Here is a 453-nt window from a genome sequence, read left to right on the forward strand (position 1 = left end):
GGGGGGGGGGGGGGGGGGGGGGGGGGGGGGGGGGGGGGGGAGATGGGGATTGAAAGAGATGAATCTTTAATGTTCCCACCAGCACAAGAGCTCTGATCCTACGGTCTCATCTTTAGGAGGTTTAAAAGATGAAATAAAGCTCAATTTCTCTTAGTAATGGCTTACACCTTCGGGAAACTTTCTTAGTGGAAGTGCATTTCTATCACCCAGCTATGTAAAAAAGTCTGAACTTGGAGCTATAACTAGAAATCTCTGCGGTGAGAGCTGGTAGGGTAGCAACAGCCAGTGATGACGCAGAGTATCAGAAGAGAAGGGTAAGGGGTGGCACATCTGGGACCCCGAGAAGAGTGGAGTGGGGGGAAGCGGCGGCAATGGTGCAAAGGATTGTCCAGCTCAAGGAGGATGACAGTCCCCCAGAAATATTCATCTGGGCACCCAAAGGATGGAAGGCAG

This window comes from Vombatus ursinus, unplaced genomic scaffold, assembly GCF_900497805.2.
Source record: "Vombatus ursinus unplaced genomic scaffold, bare-nosed wombat genome assembly UNPS02014789.1, whole genome shotgun sequence".
Lineage (NCBI taxonomy): Eukaryota > Metazoa > Chordata > Mammalia > Diprotodontia > Vombatidae > Vombatus > Vombatus ursinus.